Source organism: Phoenix dactylifera, chromosome 14 (assembly GCF_009389715.1).
Source record: "Phoenix dactylifera cultivar Barhee BC4 chromosome 14, palm_55x_up_171113_PBpolish2nd_filt_p, whole genome shotgun sequence".
In the NCBI taxonomy this organism is placed as follows: Eukaryota; Viridiplantae; Streptophyta; class Magnoliopsida; order Arecales; family Arecaceae; genus Phoenix; species Phoenix dactylifera.
This window is the reverse complement of record NC_052405.1, coordinates 12,317,704-12,331,431: the sequence shown is the minus strand read 5'-3', so window position 1 is coordinate 12,331,431 and position 13,728 is coordinate 12,317,704. Positions and strand designations below refer to the sequence as shown.

General features: G+C 36.9%; 1 long non-coding RNA gene across 2 annotated transcripts; it reads left to right on the top strand.

Annotated features, from left to right (window-relative positions):
- The first annotated feature begins 341 nt into the window (after positions 1-341).
- On the top strand, positions 342-12,057 carry LOC103717535. Of its 2 annotated transcripts, XR_605682.4 has the most exons (5): positions 342-742; positions 3,208-3,268; positions 11,194-11,249; positions 11,341-11,394; positions 11,679-12,057. It is a non-coding gene; the product is annotated as an uncharacterized LOC103717535 (long non-coding RNA). The 2 variants fall into 2 exon arrangements; XR_005514892.1 differs by having other exon boundaries at positions 350-742; positions 11,341-12,037.
- The last annotated feature ends 1,671 nt before the right edge of the window (positions 12,058-13,728 follow it).

The following is a 13,728-nucleotide window of genomic DNA, read 5'->3' as shown; positions in this document are numbered from 1 at the left end:
AATAAATATCTTTTACATGGTGCAAATAAAATATTAATTCATATAGTCTTTTGAATCACTTACTATTTATCGTCATAGGTGCATGGTATTTACATAATTTTGATTTGATAATTTCTTTTAAATAATTCATAAATTTCATATAGTCTTTTAAATAAAACTACTATTTTTTTTCATTTACAAATAATGTTGCAACAGTTGTTATTTTAATACCAAAGGTTTCCAAACTACATTTGTAGGAAACTAATGATCATCATAATTATTGTTAGGGTCAACAAGGGCTGCCATAACCAGTCAGATGGGCTTGGCCACTGTGCAACCCATGACCATTTCGGTGCTTGCCAGAGATGGAATAAGAGGATAAAAATCCAGAGACCATAAACGGCAAAAAAAGAAGGCCCAAACTAGCAAAACTCGGAATAACGGTTTGACGCCGTTCTCCGTGCAAGATATTTCAACAACTCGCTCTTTGTAGAACGGGAATAAAAAATAAACCAGGCTTCTTTTCTAATGGCCAGAGGCGGCCGCGATCTTGTCTAGACGGCGGAGCGCCGCCTCACCGTCATCTGCTCCCACCTCCGCCCGCCCGCTGCCGCCGCGCCGATGGCGGCGCTCCTCCGAGCCGCCCGCGGTCTCCGCTTCTTGCTGCCGTGCGGGCAGAGGCGAGGCGGGCGGGGAGGAAGGGGGCGGGAAGAAGCGCTGCGTCTTCTGTGAGATCATTCGAGGTGAATCCCCTGCTTGCAAGGTATCCGCCCTGCTGCTCTCTTCTATGGTTGATTCTTACTATATTTAATGCGAGTTTTAGTTAAAACGGTAGTTCTTTAATGGATAATGAAATTAGGGTTCATGCTGTTCTCTAACCAGTATTGGTTGCATTTAATGGATAGTAAATTTAGACTTTTATTTATTATATTTTGTTTAAGAAAAATTTGAAAGTTAAATAAAATGTTTGGCTTCATGTTATCGTGGCTTGTTTCTCTACATAGCATGACCGTGTTATATTCTGGATTTGGGGCGTTACACTAAATGGTATCAGAACGTTTAAATTCAGACATAAATACTAAACCCATAATCCTCGATATTCAGAAAATCATTAACTACAAATTCATAATCAATTTAAAATACTAAAATTCTTCTACAAAATCATCAAGTTTGTTAGTGTAAACTCCAAGCCTGTACCATTCTTCGTTCCTATCGATCCTATTCGTCTAGAGAGAGAAAAATAAAAATAGAGATATACGAGCGACATAGTTTAGTAAGTAAATCTTACTCTATCTTATCGGATCAAGCATAATTTTTTTCATGTCAATGCATTATTTAAGAAAAAAATAGATATTACAAAATAAAGTATTTCATAGAACAATATATTAAAATAAGTCATAAAGCCAATCATGTATGCATAAATTATTCATATTTCATACATATGGTTCCAAGCTTATTTTATAAATAAATTTATAAATCATCCTTATGCCACTTAGCCATATCATAGTTTAAAATATTGCTCACAGATATTCATGCTACAGCTACTTTATACCCACGGTAGGCCCCATGTTCATAATCGACAAAGATTTTTGTTTTGTCTACCAACTTTATACCCGTTGGCGGGCTTGTGTTCATATGGATGCTAGCTCCGGGCGTCGATATTTCTAATTCTAGAGATCATACAAGGGTTTAAGTGTTGTATGCTAGTGCAATCTCAGATTGCTATTGGCACGGTATGTGCCATTTCCTGCAGGTGTTGGGAATGCACTAGAACAATGCACAGACACAACATATGATAGTTCATGCCAACCAGCTCAGAAAGCATTCTAATCCTTGATAACCCAAAAACCTTGCCAAAGTAACATTGGACCATTTTGCGATAGTTTGTGGTTTATTCATGAGAAACCCATTATGCTAGTCCAAAGTTGTTTGTCTGAATTATTGCTATTCTAGGTGAAACATCGTGAAAGAAACATCTTGATTTAGATCAATTTAAGCTTGTTTTGGTTACAACCACCATCCGCTGAAAACATTCTGCTTTATACCAGTTAAGACATGCTAAAACCAAAATGGTAGCAGCTACCAATATTTTAAATGATGGTTGGATGTGAGAGAACTAGAAGAAGCATTTTGGCATTGTGAAAATTGAGGATTAGATGATGGACAACCATGCATGAAGAACCAACAATACTTGGATTCTAGGTGCCTATTTAAAATAAGAAGAGATGGCATTTATCCTTAAGCAGAAAATGTGTTAGCTTGCCAGACTTGCAAGTTCACATCATAAAAATGTTTATGTGTATGTATGTATGTATGTATGTATACATATAGTTCGACGACACATTTTATGTTCTTTTTAAAAGGAGTTAACAATTTTAAAAATAACGATGGGCCATCCAAATTGAAGATCCAAACCATTGAATATGATCTTTACTGAAAAAAGTGCCTATAAATAATGTTCACTTATTATGATGGTCTCTAACCTATGCATCAAGTTGGTACTAAAATGATTAGTATCAATTATATTAATGCAGTAAAATTCATGATAAGGCATGTGTATTGAAAATATACTTTATGGATCATGATCTACACATCTTAAAACATTGGTAGATTTAGATTCACTAGGTTTGATGATTAGATTATAATAAAACATAGTACCATGCTATTAAAACCATCCATTTGAACACTTATTTGATGGATAGGTTAGAACACCAAAACACATGAATTTTGGTTTCTAATATTTTTTGTAGAGTGGATCATATTCAATGGTTTAGATCTTGAATCTGGATAATCCGTTATTGGTTTTGAATCATTAACTCCTTTTCAAGGAGTCGATATGAAAGTGTGTTCCAAATACATACATAAATAATCCCACCCACCTTCCCATACACACAAACACATATATATGATCATAAATAGTGGGAATGATCAACTATATAATATAATATATTTAGGAAAATTATATAATTTAACTTCTTTTTATTCAAGATTTGTAGTCATGTAGTTAACTTTTTCTTTTATTTCTTTCTTTTGTTCACCATTAAATCTTTTTTCGCCCGTGTCTAAAATTTCTTATCATTATGTGCTATGCGGACATTCTTAGGATTCCATATCTTCAGTTTGCATTGTCAGATGATGGACTAATAATTTTTTATTTAGATATTGGTATATTTCAGCAATGATTGATGATATTAATACTGATTGATTACTAAAATTTTCCATTTGCAGCCTTATGAAGATGATGTATGCCTATGCATTTTGGATTCCAATCCATTGAATTATGGTTAAGGTACTTTCTAGCTTATTAGTTTAGAATTTTTATTTTTGAAAAATGCAAGATAAGTGACTTGGAGGTCAATCTAGCATTATTGTTGAAAGGCATTGGAAACCCTTTACTAAGTGAAACATGATATTTTTGGTGCTGTCTTATGGTCATTCTTCATTTCCTCATTATAAAATCAGGAAAAACATTTCATGTTGGATCTATAAGGAATAATTCAAAACATGATAACATCATAAATTATATGCTTCTTCTGTATGTATCATAAACTCTTATTTTTTTAGTAACATGTACAATATTTTAATCTTTATATGATTGGTTTGAATTTGAATCTTGGGGGTCTTTGCCCCCCTGTTCTCTTGTAATTATCTCTTTTCTTTTTTTATTTCTTTATACTCCTGTTATCTTAGTGAAGTTTAGGTGGGGCTCTCCCCCTCCTTTTCCACACACATTATATATATATATATATATATATATATATATATATATATATATAAATGATTGGTATAATAGTTTTCCCTTCAGAATTTTCTTCTCAGTCCTTAATTGATGGTACAGGGCTTGTTTATCATGTTAAAGGTGGACTTGGAAATTTTAGCATAAGTTTATGGGTATTGTAAGCATCAATCAGTTTTTCTTTCGAAAACCTGGACTATCAGTTAACGAAAAGAGGAAGGGAAGGGGTAAGTTGGCTGGGACACAGATTTTGTTCTTGTTATTGCTCATGTTGTTGAATTGTAACTCTTTATGAGAATTAGCCACAGCATCTAAAACTTATTTTTAGTTTATTTTCATTACTTCGGAGAGCCAAACAACCAAGCATGAATCAATTTTGATAGTAGAAGTATCAAGTCATGAAAAAGGGAAATATGCACTATAAACTTGGTTGATTTGTTTTCTAATATCTGAAAACTAATGGAATCTCTACTTGTTGTGATATCGTTTCTTGATTTCTCCTTGCATTTCTTTTTGTTGGCACTCTCTTATCATTCCAAAATCACAATTTCCTTTGCTTGAAGCAACTCCTTCTCCTATGAGTCTTGTCCACTAATTCATATCAAAGCTTGCTTGTTGCTATACCTATCTGTTCACAATATTAAATTTTTTGTGACTATTTCAACTTTTCACTTGCGAGAATTTCATACAAAATATGAAACTAACCTCTTGTAGGAGGTTGGACAAGACAGTAATTGAGTTTTATATGCTTTCATCAAGTATGCTATTGAAAAAAGAGAAAATCATGTCGAATTTCTTCATCATTTTCTAAGTACAACAGTAAATGGACTCTCTCCAACTATCATTTATTCTCTTTCTGCCTGTATCTACATGGATACCACCTCCTTATGCTGCTGGACCCTGTTATATACTTCTCATAATTAACTAATATCTACATAGAAAAGAAATCCTGATGTACTATCAATATCTTTACTTGACAGACTAGCTTCTCTAGCAGCCAGATTAACTAAATGAAGGCAAACAGTAGTTAGGATGATGATGTCTCAAGCTTTTCTATCTTTAATCAGCCTAGTTGAGGAGAATATTTAGTTGCCACCTAAGTTGTATAGGTGAAAACATGGACATACCTACCTACCTTCCTATACGTGTATGTTTGTACATACCTACGTGCTTGAAATTTTGGTTGAACCTTAAGTATAGATTTCAATATTAAAACATGCAATTTCTAACAAGATAAGCAGATTTTGTTCTAAACGAAGTAAGGAAGATATTTCAAAAAGGTTAGGCAACAAGAATGTGATAGGGATTTTAGCAGGTTAAAAGTTTTTATGCTAGTGAAAAAATATGTCATATATGATATAGTTGTGTCAAGCTAATTATTTGGACTTTTATCTCTTCTTTTGTTGACTGATGGATGTTAAATTGTTAATTTATAAAATGAGACCCTAAAGCTAGATTTTAATTGATCAAGATTGCACTCTGGCTTATGATGACTCCTCTAGATGAGATCTCCTTTCTATTCTCTTAGACTTCTCATGATTTTGCTCAACATCGAGGAGACAAGATGCTTGGAGGTGAAGGTTTCACGACCTACTCCTTATTAGTCCTCAAGTAGCATCCATATTATAAAATGCAGTAGATTAGCATGTGAGGCTTTTGGAGAGAGAGCATATTACCTGTGATATCTGCAGTTCCATGGAGTCTTAAGTTGTTGATTATCATGTCACTGAATAAGGCTTCTTGATGTGCCATTGCAGCATCAGTAGCTACAAGGCCTATGTGCTGCAGTTTGGATTTTCCTGCTGTAACAGTGGTGGCAGCTCATGAAATTACTATGGAGATAATGTGGTCAGGCTTGCTTTTCAGCTATACTTCTTCTAATTGTTGTTGAAAAGAGGGCTAGTCTTTTGTAAAAGAGTTAATTGTAACAAGCTTCTAGGTCATATTGGATATAAGTTCTGCTCTATAAACAAAGGTGACGAGCAAAGAGGTTTTATTCTCTGCTTCGCCTTAAGGCTAGTCTTCATGTTGATAATTGATTAAAAACATGATGGACAGTTTGCTCTTTTTCATTGATTTATACTTGCTAGGAGTTACATTGCTCCTCCATATTGTGTTTGACCTCTTTTAGTTTGACAAGCTAATGAAGTTGGAATGTTTTGAACAAGGTAAGATGCCGGTGACTAGGATATTTTTAATGGGTCAAAATTTAGGGTGGCATGCCTTCTTGAACTTTTCTTGAAGTAACAAATGCATATAAATTTGTCAATGAGCTAATGGATTACAAAAAGTTTCGAATAGGAGGAAACCTCTAGTAAAACATACATATTATTATGATCAAGTCATGACAAAATATACTTATTGGAAAAGATAATTGGGATAGTTCCATGAAGTTTTTATAATATCACTGGAACCTCCATTTTATAGATATAAACCCAGCTGGCATCATATTTATTGGGAAATCATGGCTTTTATCTTAAGAATTGCAATTTCTCATGGTCCACAGTTCTAATCAAGTGCCTGTTCTGGTCTTGGAGTCACCTTAGTTCAGCATTTGTGGATCAAAGTCTTTTCCTTAAAACAATATCTCAAAGTTGACCTTTATTAGGCATAATATTTTTGTCTTCCTTATATGAATTTCTTCTCTTTAAGATGCATTTTGTTAATTAGAATTTAGAAGGATTCGTCATAACTGTCTGTGGGCCCTTGAGCTTGTTGGTCTCTCAAATCATCATTCCAAAGATCATATGCATGACTAAATCCCCATTGAACTAGATATACTAATTTTAGAGTAGATTTTCTAGAGATACGCGCCCCTTATCCATCTATGGGTCATCCCACTACTAATTGTTTGTCATGTCCACTGCTGAATTGCCTTAGATCTTCAATATATATGTATATATATATTAGAGGCTCTTTGTTTTGCATGTAATTGGACAAGTTTGCAGTTGCAGCTATTGTAATTGAATTATAGTTATCTTTTGGATCCCTACAATTGCAACTACAGAGCTGCATTGTTGAACTGCCACTATAGGAAAAGTCGGTTTTACCGACGCTTTTTTGCCGACGCTTTTTACAAGCATCGGCAATTTTCGGTCTAGCGTCAAAAGTTGCCGACGCGTTTTACAAGCGTCGGCAACAGACGACGCTAATAAGGGTCGGTGTAGTTGCCGATGACACTAAAAAGCGTCGTCGGAAGCCAACGGGCTCCCAAAAGGTGATCATTCCATCAGCATCAGGCTAAATCGTCGGAAGCCACCGCCCTCTCTCTCTCATCCCTCCTCCCTCAACCCATTCCAGAGATTGAAGAGAAAACGGTATGCAAGCATCTATTTAACCCTCCAATCCGTCGCCTCAAACCCTAGATCCTCCTCCTCCTTCCGAAACCCTCGACTACTGCGACCACCTCCCCCCTCTCCCTCCCCCTGAAAACCCACCTCCTAACCCCCCCGCCCGACCAAGCCGACGGCCAGACTCTCGCCACTGCGGCCGAGAGCCCGCCGGTCTCCGAGAACGGCCTGGCTGCCGTGACCCACAGTGGCACCGACAAGGATGTGTTCGGCGGGGAGGAGGAGATCAATAGCCGCCGCCGCCACAGTCGCTGGGACCCTCTGGTGTCCGGCGACAGCTCTGGCGATGGGTCTTCTGGTGGCCGGAAGCGGAAGACCCGGTGGGCCGATGAGGAGCCCAAGCCGGTCGTCCAGCTCCCTGACTTCATGAAGGAGTTCGCCGCCGACCTCGACCCCGAAGTCTAGGCGCTCAACTTAAGGCTTCTTGAAATCAACCGGCTTCTTCAATCCGGTATGCCCCTCGATGACCGGCCAGAGGGCGCCCGGTCTCCCTCCCCGGAGCCAATCTACGACAACATGGGTATCAGGATCAATACTCGGGAGTATCGAGCAAGGGAGCGGCTGACGAAGGAGCGGCAGGAAATCATCTCCCAGCTCATCCGCCGGAACCCAGCGTTCAAGCCCCCGGCCGACTACCGCCCTCCCAAGCTCCAGAAGAAGCTCTATTCCGGATCACGACTCCGCCCCCTCTCCCTCGAACCGCGGATCCTCAAGTCCCGCCTCATCGCCGGCGAGACCCTCTACGGCCTCTTCCTCCTGCGCTCCTCCTCGACCCTCGCCGAGATCGCCGGCTACGACTACGTGGTCGTCGACATGGAGCACGGCTCTGGCGGCATCGCCGAGGCCCTCCCCTGCCTCCGCGCTCTCGCCCGCCAGAAACGGCATAATATGAAGATGAGAGGATATCATATGGTAACGGGGGCAGTGGATGTGGGGATTTTCCGGCAGGCGGCGGTGGAGGAGCGCGGAGGTGGACATTAGGGAGGAATCGAGGAAATGAGGCTCTGATGCAAAATAATTTTTAAAATATTTTTTTTAAAAAAATATTTATAACAACGCTTTAAAGCGCCGCTAACTGGATTTTTAGCGACGCTTAAAAGCGTCGCTAAAAACCACCTTAGTGACGCTTTTTAGAAGCGTCGGCAATTCTTTTTTCCACTCTGACATAGCCGACCCTTTGGTAATGCTTTTAAAAGCGTCAAAAGGAAACAGACCGACGCTTATAAGCGTTGGTAAAGGCCTTAAAAAGCGTCGCCAAATCTTTTTTTTCTTGTAGTGTGCAAAAAAGGGCCCAAATCTTGTAATTGGAATCGTATACAAAATTGATTGGCCTTGGTTCTAAATAAGATTTGTTGCCATTAGAAACTCAAATGTGTCCCCTCACCAATCTCCAACTATTGACATCTAATGTTTTTAATCTTGACATACTAAATATATTACTTATTTTAGTAAATATATTATAAAAATATAAATTTATTATAATAATATAATTCTTATAATATCGAATAAATTTTATAATATTATATTAGTATGATATAATATTATTATATTACATCAAATATTTATATAAAATTATTTTATGATTTTATAGTATTATTATATCAGTATGGTAATTATTATTTTAATGTTAATAAAATAAATATTATTTTTATGATTTCTATTGTACCATAATCATTCTTATTATAATCTATATATAACATCAAATTATTTTATAGTGATATAATTACTAGTAATTATCTTTATAATAATATACGAATAATTTAATTATAATATTGTTTTTAATTATTATAAAAACATTATGATAGGAAAATTTTAGGTTCTTTGTAAACAAAGAGAATGATGTAAATGATGTCTTTATTGCTAAGTCATATTGTCATATTATGCTGATGGTTGTCGAACTGCCCAAGCAGCCCTTCACAATGACGTATTGCTGTGAGGATTCGTGCGGGCATGTGTTTAGTCCCACATCGGTTATTTGCTGGGTAGATCTTGGGTACTTATATAGGATCAAGAAATCCAAATAATATCTTCCGGCTAGCCATTTTGGTGAGATCCTGGGTTGTTACAAATGGTATTAGAGCGGACCCAGCCTATAACCTATGTGGACTAGGAAATACTGCAGCACAGATCCATTAGAGCTGACCACGGATCGATCGTGATATTTGTTATTAAATTTGATGGATTTGAACCATTAGCCTGACGAGGACGTCAGGGCTTGAACCGGGGGGGGGGTATGTGAGGACTCGTGCGGGCATGTGTTTAGTCCCACATCGGTTATTTGCTTGGTAGATCTTGGGTACTTATACAAGATCAAGAAATCCAAATAATACCTTCCGGCTAGCCATTTTGGTGAGATCCTGGGTTGTTACAATTGCCCAGGCATTTGGCTTGACATATAAGTTACTCAACCATCATTTGATTCATCTGCTTCTTTCTATTGACAAATGTGGTTTTTTGTTAATAACATTTTAACATTCCTTAAGTAATAGAAACTGAAAATTTTACATAAATCCTTGTTAACAATTAAGAGTGCTTCAGCCTATACTATGCCTTTTAGAATTTTCTGTAAACTTATAAAAGAAAGGGAGTAATAACATATTTTTCATTGAATAGTGGATATTTTCAAGCATCTTTGGTTGTCTGACTTGTTGGAGTTTGGGTTTCAGATCTATTGTTTTGAGTGAAGACCTATGGGTATCAGTTGCTCAGAACTTAAAATTATTGTTCTTTTTCTAATGTAATGATTTGTCCTTGTAATCCAGCTTGGTACAATGGGTGCTAATGAACGAGGTCATATTGGACCAAATAAAAGAAAGATTGCTTGTATACATAAATATATACTTACCATACAAAAAGAGAGAAACGGACAGACGGACACTTGTATGCCCGTGTGACTATTGTGCTTTCTCAGACAGGCGAGGCTTGAGGGTCAGCTAAGCTTTTGAAGGCCCATCTACCACCCATAACAACTATGGTTTTACTCTCTTAGTTTGTACATGATATGTACTTTGTATCCTAAAACTTCTGCTCTCATTAGTGTACTTTTATTGCATGCCTGCAACTAGTTCGCCTTTGCTACTTTGTTTCGTTGTATCATGACAATACAGGTGCAGTAGCGTCAACTGGAGACTGATTATATATATTATGGTATATCAGCTCATTATTACCCAATATCTAGAATTGCATGTGACTTGTATTTCCTAAATTACAATACTGTCAATATCTTGTTGAAATTTTCTGGAATTTGGATATTCAATCATGCTGGCCAGTATTGGAAAGACCATTAAATTTCAGTATTGACCTTTTCTTTTGAAGGTTACACAAGATTTTCCAAGTATTGATGAACTTAGAGCCTAGGAAGATAGGGACTGATGTCCACCTGGCTTGCTTGGTGCATAATGTGGTTTCGCTCATCGAGCAATCTGGACCACTTTAGATCTTACCAGAATCCTTGCAACTTTTCTTCTTTATTATGACTTCTGAGAGAGCTAAGCTCCATAACCATCAGATCTCTTGTTATAAGCCTGACGAAGCCACAAGCCCTAATAATTTTTTTGGACAACAACCAGGTGTTTTGAGGTCTCTTGATCCCCTCTTTCGGTCTCCTTCTAACATTTTCACTATTTTATATTAAGTTGTTATTTGGTTTCCCTACCGGATAAATTTTTTATTTTATATTTTATAGGCTCGTAAGCTATGTTTCTTCCATCTCTTCTCTGAGATTGTTTGTTTTAACTCTCAAGGGACAAAATTTCTTCTATTTGGCTATTTCTTTTTCTTCGCATTGAATTAGATTATTGGTTGTTCTTGTCACTCTTGTTCTTCTATGCGATCTTATTTAAATGACACTATATGTAGATTGTAGACCAACTATCCTTAATGAAAACTTTAGAAATCATGTAGAAGTGGTAGTGAGATGCAGCACCCCAGCTTTGGTTGAACAAGTTCTTCAAAATCTTAGGAACACCATAATGCCTCTCCTAAATCCATTTGCTTAGGAAATTGGTTAAATTAAAAGGGAAAACTGTATGGACTATGGACTGTCCTGAATTAAATTCTTTTTTATATCAAACAATTGCTTGTTTTTCAAAGTTCGGTTTTTCTTCAATTGGTTGCGTGATTTTGCAGATTCTTTCAATTTGCCAATCAACAACGGATTAGCTACAGGACAAGTAATATTTCATGTATGTTATATCATCAAATTCAGTTTGCATGACATATTTAGTAAATCTTTCATCTATTTGATGCATCTCATGTAATATATATTAATTGCAGGCTCATTTCCACATAATTCCTCGTAAAGCAGATGACCTGCTATGGTCTTCTGAGGTGAGAGGATTCACACTACATTCGTCTTGGCTTAACTTATTCCGTTGACTTTTAAACACAAAATTTTCAGTGTTGCTGTCAATCTTGTGAATTGCATTCAAGAATGGCTTTCTTCTCTTTCTAGTGATAGTTGCAGAACTCTGGACTTCTGCTTCCAAAATGTGTACAAGCTTAGGGGTCTCAATTTGTGTTTTATGTACACTAGGCTCTCTTAAATATTTGTTCAAATAATATCTATTCAGGTTAATTTTAGGAAATTAATTATTTCGTAACTTTTGTGACAGTGACAATGAATCTCAAAGTGATCAATATTGTAAGAAACAGTGGTTAAGGTGGTAAAGGGACAGTCCACAGGCCATATGTCCGAAACAGTGGTTCCTATCCAGAAAGCGATTCTATGTTAATTTTTCCAGTTATTGTTAAGGTGGTAAAGGGACAGTCCACAGGCCATATGTCCGAAACAGTGGTTCCTCTCCAGAAAGCGATACTAATCAGAAAAAAGTTTAGGTCTTGTTTTGTATTTTGCTTTTGTTTTCTGGTTTTGTTTTCAAGAATTCAAGAAGAAAATTGAACTAGACTAGACAAACATGTATCCCAAAATGTTTTTATGTTTTAAATTGTCTGTATAAATTTAAGTACTTAATTTTGGTTGAAAAATTTTATGGCTTTCAAGAAAGCGAAGATAAAAGCAAGGAATGGAAGAAGTTTAGTGCAACTGCTGTCTCCAACATCAAACACCATGTGGTACTTCGCTAATTCGTAGGGAAAGAAAAACACAAAAACGACGACTGTATCAAACAGGCCCTGAAATTTCTGATCTAGGCTTCAGATTTTCTACTCCGACATACAATAAGATTGACACTGTAAAACATTCCTCAGACAGAGAACTATATATCCAACCAATTTCAATGCTTTTAAAAACTCCCTTTTTATTGTTACAACTTGCCTCCTCTGGTTGTGGTAGGTTACTAATGTTATCAATAATTCATGGATCAGCCATAGAGGCTGGAGCTATATCTGACACGAGAGGTTTTGGCGCTTGGATGGTAGAGGTACCAACGAAAATGAGGGTCCGAATGTGTATTTTGCTGCAGAAAATTCAAGCGATATCAACAGACAAGGGACTAAGTGGAAGTTACCAGTTAGTAAAATTGAACTGAGGGGACTTCTCATGGGTTCGATACACGGCTTTGCATGTAGAGGTAATTTTTTTTTTTTATTGTGGTGGCTGATATGGCTTTAGTTGGTCATACAGAGGAGCTGTATCATCAAAAATGGATGCATATTTGTCGTTTGACATTAGTTTTTTCAAGAAAAATATTAAAAGGAAAAAAAAAAATGTTTCTTGCACTGGATGTTTTCCCGTCTCCATAGCTTAAACATGCATAAGTTCAGCTTATTGCTTGTCTAGATATATTTTTTTCTCGAAACATTTTTATGAAATAATTTGGTAAGTATGATTTCACCTTTGATTGGTCCATTTCTTTTAATCGATGAGAGGGCAAAATTCTAAACATAGCGGCATATCTGTCCAAAAAATGATAGTCTACGGATGAGAGTGGAAATGTAAGCAATGCCTTCCAATCCAGGAAGCTAGTGTCATAACAGTAGACATTTTAGCTTACAGCTTATACATAAGGGAGCTGGTTTGATCCATGCCGGATGATATGGTGGTTCGCCAGTATCATATGGTTGATGCATGTGATGGATGACGTTTATTGGTGCATTAAGACATAGTTCAAATGATGTTGCAGGGGGGAATCTCCAGGTCATTTAGGGCCTCTAGCTGGTGATCCATTCCAATACTGCCAGAGTTGAGACCATGTCAGGTTAAGCTGTCTTCTACTAGCCCAACAAGAGCAATTACTCAATAAAAAAAGTGTAAATAGTTACATCAATGCAATTTCCTTTCATCTCTCCCATATGCACTGAATAAAAAGGTGTTAAATAGTTCCATAGAAGTTACAGGTTAGACCTTGGCAACATGTTCATATCAATTGGATTGAAGTTTACTTAAGACCCCCTTCTTGGGATAATACTTTAGTAAGCTTCATGTAGAATATAGAATTTAAGAATGGATTCCATGTGAGACAAGGCAGAAAGGAGCCTTTCTTATAACCAAATCTTTCATGCAAACCCCAGCTCAGAATCTCAGCTTTATTCGCAACATTGACGAGCCATAACTTTTGTCCTTTTCTCCGCTTGGAAAGGCAAAGAAACTACAATGTCACGTGACCCCTAACTTTTTCACGCTAGAGACCGGTCAAACTTCGGAACGCTCAAAGCAGAAGCAGTACCTTAACATAAAAAAAAAAAGAAAACAAGAGAGCGTGA